Below are 14,093 nucleotides of genomic sequence, written 5' to 3' on the forward strand. Positions count from 1 at the left end.
TATGTTTCCTTTAGATCTTGGAGATTTGTGTATGCTTTTCCAGCTTTTGACTAGGAGGGGACTTGCTGAGTTAGTTGTCCTTGATGACAATTTGGAGAGAGAAAGTTTCATCAGGTGGGAGAATGTGATACACTGAATAAAGTCAGCAAAACTATTCAAAACCTAGTTCTTTCCTGAGAAAGCCTGCATCTCTCGCAGTGACCCAGAGATCCTGAAGCGAGGCCTCTTTCATAAATTTTGACTCAATCATTATGATGTCCAGACATGGTTAGCTGCTAGGGGAAACTGATGGTTGTACCTTGTATTCTATCTTTTTCAAAGAGTTTATGATTTAAGAATGATCCTTGACTCTGAAAACACAAATAGCAGTCAAATGTGGGAAAAGCTACGAGGTCACGAAAACACGCTGTTTGAACATGGGACAAGAGGAGACTTATTCTGCCTGAGTTAAAGTAGTCACTAAACAGAGGTTTTCAGAGCAACTGCTTAACTATGGCAATGAATAACAGTAATGGTGTTTGAGAGGAAAAACGTGTTACTTCATGGAGCCAAGTAAATGTGGCAAACTTGGAGAAGAGTGAGGCATTCCCAGGGCCGGCAACCAGAGATGTGAAAGAGCTACAGCTGGATAAGACAAGCTCACACCAGGGATGGACCCAGATGTGGTCATGAAGACCTGCCATACTGAGCATTTTGATTTTCCTGAAGTAAAAGGAGTGAAGACCTTTGATTTAGAAAGATAACTGTCAGTTGCATCTTAATGACCAAATGGGGAAAAATTCAGGGCTGGGTGACGGGAGTACTGTGGTGGTGAAGATCTTGGTACACATACATACTGCATGAAAAAGGAAAAGTAGATTTAGGGTTATTTTAGGAAGAAGTAAATAAAAATATGCAACACGGAAATGACAATAACTGGAAAGTAAAGAAGGAAAATTTCAAGTTTCAAGTTATATGAAAGACCATATAATAATAGGAGAATATAGGCGAAGATGAGAATTTCAATATCAAACTGCTAATTTAGATAATTTTGTTATTTACGTATGAGAATTACATCTAGAGGAAAGAACCTGGTGTTCAACAGTGAATTCTGACATGAATATATAAACATAGCCACTAGAATCATAGGGATATGTGAAATCAACCAGGGAGGCAAGAAGACGAAGAAAACAGCAACAAAAATACTTAACGACCTAATATTGTTAGTTAATTAACAAAAAAAAAGAGAAAAATATCATTACAGAATAGTGGGTGGAAAGATTTTAAGTGCCAGAGATGGTGGAGAACCACACAGAAACAGTGTTTTCCAGGCAGTTGGGCAGTTACTCATATGAACCATAACAATGATGACAGCTTGCCAAAGACGTACATAAGCTAAGCCATACAAAAATCCCAGGCTAGAGATGGGGAAGTGAGAAACTGATAGCTGCTGAGAGAGGGAGATCAAGTTTTCTTTAAGGCTGTGATGATAAGAAGGTTAACCAGGCTCCAATTATATATATATATATAATTACTTATATGACTTAATAATTATGATACTTAATATATATGTATAAATAGTCTGTACATCCTCTTACTACCACTTTATTTGATTTCATGTACTGATTTCAACCATTAAGTATAGAATACATGAAGGGGTTTGAATATGATCAAAATATATTATATCAACTCTTCAAAATACAATAAAAAGAAATTTAAAAAAGAAAAAGAAATACATACAATAGTTTTGTTAGATGTGATCTTCTTAAATACAATTATAAAATACAACATAGATTCATGCAAGCATTATCAGAAGAAATAACTTCAGTGGAAAAAAATCTTGTGCTTGGGAATCAGTCAGGATGATTTGATGATTTTTCAGCATTAAGATCTTCTCCAGTCTGGTTTGCCTTACTAACAACAAACAGTTGCTAACAGCGATTGGAGTTGTATGCATGAGAGGAGAGACAGAGAAAGACAACCACTTCTTATCCATGAAAATAAAAGCTTACTTCCATCTAAGGCAACTGCTCCTTCCTGGTCAAGTAATAGTCTCTATAGAAAGGACATTCTGCTTCTTGGCATGGAGAATAGACTTGCCATATGATTTTATATAGCTAATAGCTGTCTTGTTTATCACAAGGCACACACAAATTAAAATAAAATTAGCCCCACCTCTAAAAGTTTCCATCATCTCTCATTAATGTCATCAAAATGTGAATCAATAAAGGGGTGAATGCATTGACTACCTCATAACCCTCATGATACAATTACCTCCCAATGATTGAATCTACTGGCCATCTGGAGAGCAAGCAGTCAATCCACAAATTTTTTAAAGAAAGATATATCCAAACCATAACACTGGTCATCGTTCATGAACACTGTCATGCACCACTGAGTGCTATGTGAGTTACCAGGAAGCCCAGCAAATGGCTGAAGCTTGCATGATTAAGATAGAACTCCAATGGAATAAAGAAAATTTATGTGAGATTATGAGAAAGCTATGATTTTTAAGTAGAGACTCTCAGAGCATAGCTCCGCCGTATTTGAAGCCAATCGTTGTTAAAACTTGTTAGTTTAGTTAATTTGGTATTCCAAAATCCCCTACTGAGATTCTGATGCAGCCAAAAGGCTAATTTTCTAGGACATTTTCAAGATCCTAATAAAATAACTATAAAAATTATGTGCAATATATTAAAAGAGACAATCCATAAATGTCACAATAAGCCCTGAAAGGCACATAAGTGACTTGAGCTTTATGTCATGTTCCATGCAGGAGCCACGTTTTTAAAGCTTCTTTAAAGATCGTGAAACTCAGTGTGGCTATAAGAGAACAAAAAATAAAGTGTATTTAGAAATATGTTTTAAAGTTATTAAAGTATGAATCCTAGAAATCCTTAAAAATCTAACATTTTGTAGAAGATTACAATATATAATGGTTGGTTGTAGAAGTACAGTGATAGGAGACAAAATATGAGAAGTTATTGCTGAAATTAAAACCAACATTGCGTCCTTACCAAATACATACTTTTTGGGTCGTTTCATTTTGGGCATTGGTTACAAGTGTTTGTTGTATAGATTATTGTCTTGTATATTATATGGACAAGGAAACTGAATGTGGGCATTAGTACCAATGACAATTACTATAAGCAAACTGGAAAGCATGTTTACCCTGGTGGCAAATATATTTTCAGAGACTGCTTAGAATCAAACTCCATTCTAGTTGCTACTTGTGGCACAAGTGTCTAGACACACTGCTCATCCTCTGCAGGTCTCAACTTCCTCCTGAGAGCAGCAGGAAAAAAGGTAACACTTAGGATGGCTGGGTGATAGTCTGAAGATACTCATAATGTTATTTGTTTCTACATAATATCCCATTAATATATATTCATTTACAATATTTCTAGGGGTATTCTATTATAATCATTGTGCCAATGTCCTTGCATTTGCCATTTTACAAATGTAAATATATATTTATAAATTCCTATATATGGTACTACAAGATCAAAGATCATGTGCAGTAAATGGTTCTAAAGACTCAAATTTTGTTGTTTGGAACATATCAAAACATGCACTTAACTGTGTCACAAGTAATTTATTTGAAGAATCATGTCATGTACATATCAATTCTAACAATTTCTGATTATAATAATTATTGAATTTCTTATATGAAGAAAATTTCTCCATGCCTTTAATATTGCTAACGGGTGATGCCCCATTATATACATTTCTTGATTTTTCTCCCCACTTGTTAAGCTTTTATTATAAGCTTTCAGTTTAGAGAAGCATTTGATATAATTTTGAGTTTTGTATGGAAAAAAGAAGTAGAATTGGAAGAGTACAGAATATGTCTACTTGGTTGTAGAGAAAAGATGTAATTATAATAGTAAGTGCCTTTCAAAGTCTCATTTTTAGATGCATCTCAGGGAAAACCCATTCTTGGCAAGCCTGGTGGGAAGCCTTAGTATTTCTGCACAGTTTCTTGAGCTTTGCTCATATCACTCCTAAGATGGAATTCCAGTCCACAAGGCTTCCATACTGAGTATTGATTAAGCATGCTTCTACTTACCTAAAATGAGGTAAAATTTTGAGGCATAATCTGTATGTCGGGGGCTTCAGAGATTGCTCAGCAGTGAGAATATGTACTACTCTTGCAGAGAACCCAAGTTCAGTTCCCACGTCCAATGTTGAGTGGCTCACAATGACCTGCAACTCCAGCTGCAGGGAAACCAACACCCTCTTCTGAACTGCAAGGGCACCTACATTCACATATCCTCAGTACATATCCTCAGTTGTAATATACATAATATATACACATAAATACAAAATAATGTCTTTTATAAAAGTCTGTTTATTATCATTACCCAAACAGAACTTAAAATGCAGGCAATGCTCTTGAAGAACCACCCACCATTCAGTCACTCACCTGTCATGATTTCAATGTTTGTTTGTTTGTTTTTTCTTCAGAATCTCCATAGGTTTTTGGGTGGCATTTCCTTTAAAGCTGGTTTAAGCCTGCTATCAAAATAAGAGCCTCATTGGGTCTTTTTGTATGTAATTCCAAAAGGTATTCATTCTGACAATTTGAAATTCAAATGATTTTTGACTCCATGTGAACGTTAAAAATTATTTGACATATTTTGGCCAAATATTTTCTCTTAAAGGTATGCTTTTGGAAGCCCTTGTCAAGAAACTCCAATGGACTCTCATATGAATATTTGAAAATTGCCCTGATCTGACTTTTTCTGCCTTTACTTCTCCTTCACATCTCCTACTAATGATTCAATGACTTTCTTCTCCCCTTAGAGACAAGAGTTATGCAATTTGGGTGTCCTTTAGATAGACCCACTGAAGAGGTACTCCGATTGCCTCACCCTGCATCCCTGTTCAGCATGGAAAAAGCCAGTGTGGTCTGCATCCCTATTCCCTATTGGCAATTTGGGTAACCCCTTCAGAGGATGGCATGATAAGAATAGCTACTGTCCTAGTTTGTTCTTCATTGCTGTGATAAAATACTCTGACCACTACCAACTTGGGGAGGAAAGGGTTTATTGAGCTTACATATCCTGGGTCACAGTTCATCCGGGAACCCAAGGTAGGAACTCAGGGTAGAAACCTGGAGGTAGGAGCTGGAGCACAGGCCATGGAGGAAAGATGCTTACTGGATGCTCCTCTGGCCCCTGCTCAGCCTGCTTTCTTAGGCAACACAGGCCCACCTGCCCAGGGATGGCACCACCCACAGTGGGCTGGGCCCTCCCACATCACTCAACAATCAAGAAGGTGCCCCATGGACATGGCCACAGGCCAGTCCAATGAAGGCAATTCCCCAGTTGAGGCTCCCTCAACCCAGGTGTGTCAAGTTGACACTAAAGCTATCCAGCACAAGGTAGGATTTGGCTAGGCAGTTAGGGTAAAAAGACTCCAAAGAAATGTAGCCATTTCTTTGGCTAAAAGTCAAAATGTCCTTGGGCCTGTTAGCAACATACTCTGTTCCAAAGCCAAAAATGTCAAAAGTATTTGGGAATTTGCATCTAATCCCTAAAAGATTTTAAGGTTACCTCTTCAAGGTGGGGAATGTTGGAGGGGAGGGAGTGGGAATGGATTTGATCAAAACACCTTATATGCATGTATGAAATTCTCAATAAAGTTTTGTAAAAATTTTTAAAAAACCTTAATTTATTCTCTTTATAATATTTTAAGAGGCCTTTTAAGATGTATCTATTTATCTATCTATCTATCTATCATCTATCTATCTATCATCTATCTAATCTATCATTTATCTATTCTATTTAATATGTATGAGTGTTTTCCTGCATATATATATGTGCACCTTGGACATGCCTTGTGCCCATGGAGAACATAAGAGGGTATTAGATACCCTGCAACTGGAAATAGACAATTGTGAGCTGCCATGGTGGTGCTGGGAACTGGACCTTGGTCCTCTGCAAGAGCAGCCAGTGCTATGAATCAATGATGTATCTCTCCAGTTCTTTAAGAGGTTTCTAAAACCAGCTGTAGTTTCTGTGTTCTATAGTTTAAAGTGACTTCAACTTCCAAATGTATGTATATATTTAGCATTTTCAAATGTTTTTGCTTGCACATAAATTTGTGCATTTGTGTTAGATATCATAACAGTCTGATATAACTATATAATGTGTAATGTTCAAATAGTTTTCTGGCAAAATTCTTCATAATAATTGCTTCCAGATTTTTGGAAATATATAGTTCACTGTTATAATTTGTAGTTTAGTAGAACAACAGAATTGATCACTCTTATCTAATTATTTCTCAGTATCTTTTGAAATATATCTATTTAGGAAGAACTGATGACCCCCTTCACTCTCAAATCTTTCATGCCTCTAAAACAAGCACCATGTGAATAACAGTGCCAAGTTCAACTGCCAGTCTGGAATGGACCCTGGTCTGCTTCATCCACATTACCAGCTTTTCCATGCTGTGGTATTCTAGGGGCAGAAAACCCTTTGGCAGTTTTCTTTCACAAGTTGGAGGTTTAGCTGAGTGTGGTCTTGCCCTGAATGTGCCTCTTTCTATTATTTAAGTGAAAATCTCTAGGCCTCTCCTTAATCACTCTAATATCCTTGTCAAAGTGAGCCACTCCTTCAGCACATGTCCAGGCTCAAACTTCAATCTTCTTAGTGCTCTTTTTCAATCCAAACTGTGTATTTTGCATTTCTTTCTGCCCCACTTGTTCTTTTTCACTGTTGATCTGCAAAATAATCACCATTAATAGCTGTGCCAGTGCCACCATTTCTACTTTTAGGCTATCTTGAAATTTCCTTCATCAAAGAAATTAGTCATTGCTTTTCAACTTAGCCTCAGGCAAGATTTTTGGCTACGGGAAGACTCCATTACAAAATATCCCAATTACTGCTTAAGTCCTTGTTCCTCTCTGGAACTCCACTGTTCTCAACACTGTTTTCTTTCAGGCTCCTTAAGCTCTGCTTACAACAATCAATCATTTTTCTAACTTAAACTTCCAGCTTCCAAAAACCCACTTTGTCAAGTTCTTTACAGCCAGTAGTCTACTCTCTAGTACCAAATACTGTCTTAGTTACTTTTCTGTTGCTGTAATAAAACACCATCATCAATGAACTTATAAAAGGAAGTGCTTGTCTGAACTTACTGCTCCAGAGAAATCAGAGTCATAGTGGCATGGAGATACAGTGGCAAACGGTGACTGGAGCAAAAAAAAGAAGGCTCACATCTTCTAGCAGGCAGAGGATGAAGGCTCTGGAAATCTGGCAAGGCTTAAGAACTCTCTAAGCCCACCCCTGTTGACGCACTTCCTCCAGCAAGGTCACACCTCCTAAGATCTCTCAAAACAGTGCCACCAACTGGGAACAAAAATGTCCAAATACTTGAAGCCGAAGGGACACATTCATTCAAACCATCACAAGTTTACTTCTGATTTTCATTCTCTTCCATTGATCTATGTATCTGATTTTATGGTCATGGCATGCCATTTTAATTACTGTAACCTACCAGAATATTTTGAAGTCTGTTAGTTTAATGCATCCTGCTTTGTTCTTTTTTTAAAAAAAGATTTTTTTTATTGAGCTTTTGTAGTTTCATACAACAGTACCAATCAAATTTAAACCCCCTTCCCCATGCATTCTTCCTCTGTCCTTCCACCAGGCTTCCTGTATTCCTGCTTTGTTCTTTCTAAATAATTGCTTTGGCTATTTGAGTTTCTTTTCAGTAAGCTTGTGAATTTTATGATTGCTTTCAAACCTTTTCTGCAATTCTTTTTAGTATGTTAGTATGTTCTAATGAGCATAATAACAATTAACATGAAACATACAAATTATTTCCAGTTATAAAATTTTTTAATATTTTCATTATTTGAGAATTTAACATAATTTTGATCATATTCACTCTGATCTCCATCTCAATCCCACCCCGACCTCCCTACCTGCCCAACTTTGTGTCTTCTTTAAGTCCATTGAATCCAATTTGTGTTGCCCTTAGCTTTCTGATTTTCTGACACATGTCATTTGTATTTTGATAGGGTGCTCATTTTCTCTGTAGACGGCTTTAGGTACATGAACATTTTAGCAATATTGAGTCTTCCAACCCATGAACACAGAAATCCTCTTTGATTTCTTTCATTACTGTTTTTTTGTTGTTGTTGTTGTTGTTTGTTTGTAGAGATCTTTTACCTTCTTGGTTGAATATATCCTAGGTTTCTTTTGTGACTTTTAAATAGGATTATTTTCTTCATTTTTATCATATAATTCGCTATGCTCCAAGTTTCGTGCTGTGAAACTTTGTTGATTTATTAATTCTAATCTTTTTGATGGAATCCTTGAGGTTTTCTACATACAGAATTGTGTCATCTTCAAACACTGATGATGTTTTACTTCCACTCTCCTAATTTCCTTAATTGCTCTGGCTAGGGATTCTAGTACTATGTTGAATGCAAGCTATAAAAATGGGCATATTTTTTTGTTCCTGATTTAAGAAAGGAAGCTTTAACCTTCTACCTACTCAGTATACTGTAGTCAGTGTTGTTATAAGTATCAGGCTCCTCATCTTAAACCTTCTCTTAAAGTCTATTTAGGCATTCAGGCTTATAGATTCTCTTTCTACACAAGTAGAGCTTAATATTCATCTGACACTCTTTGGCCCTGATGATTTTTGACCCTTAGTGATGAACCCTATATAATCTCATTCTTTGTGGGTAGGACTTGTGACTTGTTTCTTGCAAATAGAATAGGACAAAGATGATACGTTGTCATCCAACAATTATTTAATCCTGAGTGCCTTTAATTCCAGCACTCGGGAGGGGAGGCAGAAGCAGGTGGATCTCTGTGAGTTCAAGGCCAGCCAGGCCAGCTGGGGTTACAGGGAGACCCTATCTGGAAAAAGACAAAAAAAAAAAAAAAAAACCCACACAAAACAAAACAAAAAAACACCTCTTCGTTATAAAGATGAAGAAGAAAATACTTATTTTCCTACTGGCCTTAAGGAAAGAAGCAACCTTTCATGAATAGTCAATAGGGAGGCTATATGTCAAGGTCTATGGTGGCAGCTGGGGCTTGATGACAACTTCTAGCTAGTATTCAAAACCAGAGTTCTCAGTTCTATGCCACACATGGAAATGAATTCTGCCTACAGTATGAGGAAAATTGATTTTTTAGTGAGACTATATAAGTAGTAGACACTGAATTGCAGTCCATTGATACCAATAAGCAAGAAACTTGGAGGCCTGGTATGGTGGTGCACCTTTAATCCCAGCAATCGAGAGGCAGAGGCAGGAGGATCCCTGTGAATTAGAGGTTTGCATAATCAGTTCCAGTTCAGGCGGGACTAAATAGAGAAACTCTTTCTTGAAGAAATAGAATGGAAGGAAGGAAGGAAGGAAGGAAGGAAGGAAGGAAGGAAGGAAGGAAGGAAGGAAGGAAGGAAGGGAGGGAGAAAGGAAAACCAGGCTTAAGTTGTGTCTACACATCAGGCCTAAAGTAGCAGTGGAATAAGTATATGCATTTTTTAGCCAATAGGTGTGTGGAAATGTATTGTATGGGCTAGAAAGCAGGTATAGTCCCTAACTATACCTTTCAGCTCTTTTTCTGGATAACGGTATCCTTTCCTATGTGTTATCCTGCAAATTCTAGCCACCTTGAGTACTTGCAACTCCAATTTATGTCTCAGTAAAATATCAAGATAATCAGTTTTCTGTGATTCCACTTGACTATCTTGTATACTGTCCTAGTTTATTTCTCCATTGCTATGACAAAACACTCTGAACAATACAAACTTGGGGAGGAAAGGGTTTATTTTATCTTACATCTCCGGGTTCACAGTTCATCAGGGAGCTGAAGGTAGGAATTCAGGGCAGGAACCTGTAGGCAGGAGATGAAGCACAGGACATGGAGGAATGCTGCTTACTGGCTTGCTCCTCTGGCCCATGCTCAGCCTGCTTTCTTATACAACACAGGACCATTGGCCCAGGGATGGCACCATACACAGTGCGCTAGGTCCACCCACATCACTCAACAATCAAGAAAATACCCCACAGACATGGTCACAGGCCAGTCCAATGGAGGAAATTCCCCAATTGAGGGTCCCTCTCCCCAGGTGTGTCAAGTTGACACTGAAGCACGGCAACACACATACCAAAATTTGCTTCTAGGGAGAAAACAGGGACACATACAGAACTCACCTCTTTGTTCTTTGTTCTATATAATATTTTAGAATTTCTTTATTTCATAATTTTGGTTTAGTCATGTTTTTCTAAGCTTTGTTATTTTTCTTATTTTTTAATTAAATTTTTGAAAGTTAAACCATGTGTTTGGTCATATTTAGATTCTCTCCTTTATCTGCACTCCTACCCTTATGACACCCTGCCTGAATTCATATACTTTATCATATATATGCATGGATATATATTTAATATACATCTTTTCTTTAAAAATTACTGAATTTTTCATACAATATAAATTGATAGTAATTAGATCCCTACCCCCATGCACAACCTCCCCCTACTTCCCTTCTCCCAATTCATTGTACTCCATTATGTATATGATAAGGTCTTTAGAGTGTGATTGGTGTCCCTACATGTCCCTTAGTGTGGGTCCATCAACTGGAGTCTGGTCAACTCCCATCTCTGTAGGAGACTGTCTCTTCTCCTCTAAGTAGTCATCAGTTGCCAAAAGTTCCTTATGTTGGGTTTAAATTTCTCCCTCACTTCCCAATGCCTGTGCTTGGATTTTGTCTGGTTTGAACTTGCATGGGACTTGTGCATATTGTCACTATTGCAGTAAGTTCATAAGAGTAACTTACCAGCTGTTTGGAAAACTGTTTCCTTGTGATCATCCACCACCTCTAGCTCTTAAAATCTTTCTGCCTCCTCTTCCACAATGATCCCTCAGTCTTGGGAGGCAGAAGTTTGATGTAAATGTCCTATTCAGGGATAAGCACTCTGCAACCTCTTGTTATCTACACATTGGCCATTTGTGAATTTCTGTGTTAATCACCATATTCTCCATAATGAAACCTCTCTGGTGAGAGCTGAAATATGCATTCATTTTATGTATAGAGATTGCATTGAAAATGTGTCACTTAGGGATAAGCATCTCACAGACCATTATTCTCTGCATTTGACCAGTTTTGGAACTCTGTGTTAGTCTCCATCTATAATAAAAAGAAGTTTTATGGTGAGTAGTGAAGGGTATACTTGACTGTAAGTATGAGGATGCATATTTAGAATATGGTAAAAAATTAAGTTGGTCTAGGGATGTGACAAAAGTAGTTTTTTCTCTAGGATATATAACTTCTCTAGCCATGTGTATTTGGCTTGTTTATAGTATCACGCTTAGGTTTGCATGGGTGTAAGTTGAATTTACTGCTGAAAGGTACTTGCTCTCAGCCTCCAGGCCTGCTGTGACCCCCACCTTCCACCATCCTTATGACAAACCAAGAAAATAATCATGGAAACTACAGTTTAGGGAACAACAGGATTTACTGGGCTTGCTAAGAGAACATGTGACAGCAGTGAGGACATACTTACAAAGCTATGAGCAGTGTGGGCCTTTTTCCCCCTATATTTTGGCCATGGCTTCCTGAACTGCTGCCAGCTGGTCCAAGATGGTGAAGCACCTTCTTTCTCTCTGTATTTCCCTGTGTCTTATCCTTAGTCCTTCCCCTTCATTCAGTTAAGGCTTACTGATTGGGTGGAATGGGTGACTGTCTCCCTCTGCCCCCCTTCCTACAGAGAGTCTTGGGTCAAATTGGTTTGAAGTAAGCAGGGAGAAGGGATAGAAGAAGGCATCTTTCTATTGCTGGTCATGCAGAGGACAAGCTTATCCAACAGTGGGGGTGAAAAAGAAGAAGGAGCCCAAGCTAAATAGAGAGAGTTAGTAGGCAACAGGTGTTGTCAGGGAAAAATGGGGAAAAGGGGGATGCTTTAACTGGGGGGGGGGGAATTAGGGAGGGTAATATGGAAGAGTGGGAGGTGAGATAAATAAGGCTTAGATGGTGTCAAAAACCAGTGGGAAATATATTAGTTCAATGTTCTACTGAAAAATACAAATACAATATATATGTATATATATAATCACATATCTGTAGCTAAAGGCTACACAACAACAATAAAAAAAAAAAACCACAATGCCAGGCAGGAAAAGCTTGTTGGTTAGAGTAGTCCAAGAGAGTCCAAAAATAATGCAGCCTGTTGTCACAGCTCTTGATTGCATCTCAGAATTTGAAGATTAAAAAAAAAAAAAAACTCTATTACTGAAGACAGGCCATACTTCTGACATAGAACTTGGAGCAACTGAGATGGAACTGACCTGGAAGTCTCCTTTTTGAAGACTAATTTTCATTGTATCAGAGGATACTATACAAACTACCAAGGGAGAAAATCAATCAGTGGTCCTACCCAGATGTAAAGCCTAATAAACAACAGTGACCGACCGAGCAAACTATCACTATTGGTGCAGTGGTGGCACTTTCATCTTGGGGGTAATCTACTTGGATTTAAGGCCCTCTCAACGGGAGGCACCTTATGTGTGGTTCTATCATATATATTTTTAATGCTAATGGAGTCAAATTTGTGTCTGTAAATGCCCTTTGGTGTGGATCTAGCTACTGAAGCCTGGTTACCTGACCCAGCATCATATCCTTAAACAGATTAATGTATCTCACAGTGCTCACCAGAGAAGCTGCCTCATGCAGTAGATGGTGATTAACACAGAGAGCCACAACTAATCAATGTACAGAGACTAAGAGACTAAAAAGTGCTTAGCTCTGAATAAGACACCTATATGAAACTTCTGTTTCCCAAGACTTGGGGATTATTGCAAATGAGGGTACAGAAAGACTGTAAGAGCCAGAGGTGGTGACTAGCTACAAGGAAACAATTTTTCAGACAGCTGGGCATTTACTCAAATGAGCTTGCACTAATGGCGACAGCACCCACAAGTATCACTTAAGTTAAAGCAAGACAAAATCCCAGCATAGAAGTGGGGAGTAGATAAAAGGCCCTAATCCTAATTGAGGAACTTTTGACAACTGATAGCTACTAGGTTAAGGAAAGTCAATTTTTCTTTTTTATTCTTCTAGCAGTAATTGTGTTACAGTTCTTTCCTGCTTGCTCCTCAGGTGTTTTAAAATAGTTGTTTATGGGGCTAGAGATATGGCTCAGTGGTTAAGAGTATTTATTGCTCTTGCAGAGGACCCAAGTTTGGTTCCCAGAGCCCACATGGCAGAAAACAACCATCCTTAATTAAAGTTCCAGGGGATGCAGCTCCTTCTTCTGGCCTCTGCTGCACTAACATACATGCAGGAAAAACACTCATACATACAAAATTAAAAATAAATAAATAAATTTAAAATAGTTGTTCATGTATCTTTCCCAGTTTTTTCTGTTGATGTGACTATTGTAAATTCTAACTCTTCCTTTGCATCAAGTGGAGCTTATCTTCATTACTGAGTATAAATTCTGAGAGTATAAAATGGATTTTTGTCTTACTGGCTTGGAAGAAAATCTGTATTTTCTTCCTTCCGTTTAGCCTGTTGACAGTTCAGCCATCACTTTTGTATGGGTTCCTTTAAAAATATTGTCTGCTCTTTAAAATTCATTTTGAAAAAGAGTCTTTCTTGTCATTTGTTTCAGTGATTTTACTGTGATGTTCTTGATGGAATTTTCTTATTAGTTCATTTATGACTGCAATGTTTCTTAAATCTGTCATCATCATGTCATGTCATGTCATGTCTGTCATCGGTGTGAGGAAACTTATTAGCCATTATCAGTTTACCTATGCATCTAGCCTTGTGTTTTTTCTCCTTTCTTTCAGGGAAGTGGGTTATATTTGTACTAGACTTTGCACTGAGTCACATGATTCTTGGCTCTACTCTCCATATTTTTGTTTCCTTAGACATTATTATGGATATTTTTATTATCACCTAAATTCTTTTTTTATATATTTTATTTACTATTTTTATTTTATATGTGTAAGTGTATTGCCTGTACATGTGTAAGTGCATCCAAGTAGTGCAATGCCTGCAGAGGTCAGAAAAGGATGTCAAATTCCCTGTAACTGGAGTTATGAATGGTTGTTAGCTGCCATGTGGGTGCTGGGAATTGAACCTTG

Source organism: Nannospalax galili, unplaced genomic scaffold (genome assembly GCF_000622305.1).
Source record: "Nannospalax galili isolate Female #2095 unplaced genomic scaffold, S.galili_v1.0 scaffold376, whole genome shotgun sequence".
NCBI lineage: Eukaryota > Metazoa > Chordata > Mammalia > Rodentia > Spalacidae > Nannospalax > Nannospalax galili.